Source organism: Propithecus coquereli, unplaced genomic scaffold (genome assembly GCF_000956105.1).
Source record: "Propithecus coquereli isolate 6110/MARCELLA unplaced genomic scaffold, Pcoq_1.0 Scaffold40, whole genome shotgun sequence".
In the NCBI taxonomy this organism is placed as follows: domain Eukaryota; kingdom Metazoa; phylum Chordata; class Mammalia; order Primates; family Indriidae; genus Propithecus; species Propithecus coquereli.
In genome coordinates, this window is record NW_012149730.1 from 1,454,275 (window position 1) to 1,454,785 (window position 511).

A 511-nucleotide genomic window follows, 5' to 3' on the forward strand; every position below is an offset into this window, starting at 1 on the left:
ATAAAACATTGTTTCTTCACTTCATTTTTTGCCCCGCATTATTCGAACAAGTTCCATTAGCATCTCACCTTTCTCTCTTGATTTCATTTTCATTTATTTTTCTTGATTCTGTGCCCTCTTCTTCAAACTGCTCTCAACGTTAGCAGTGATGATACATTTACAGTGTGACTGGACTCGATGTCCAAATTCAATACCAGAAGCTGAATTCAGCAGAATCGTCAGGTTATTATAGAGCAATATGACTTGTGCAGTGTGTATTCTCAACCAAGTGCGCTCTTTAAGACAAAATGAAATTCAAAGGTATTTGGGGACATGAACTGTTTGTTCTTTTCTGTAGCTATTCCCAGAATGTGTTATTTTATAGCTTGCATTTATTTCACCTATTCCAAATTATTTTAGAATAATTTATCAGGACCACTTACAGTACTTGAAATGCACATATACTTATGTCCTTTCATTATGTTTATTCAAAAGCTCATTTTTATCAGATGTATAGCAAAATGATTCATTA

General features: G+C 33.5%; 1 protein-coding gene across 1 annotated transcript in view; it reads left to right on the forward strand.

Annotated features, from left to right (window-relative positions):
- Positions 1-511, forward strand: part of EPHA6 (EPH receptor A6) — a 1,195,443-nt gene that overhangs the window by 1,063,199 nt on the left and 131,733 nt on the right. The gene's annotated exons all lie outside the window — the stretch shown is intronic.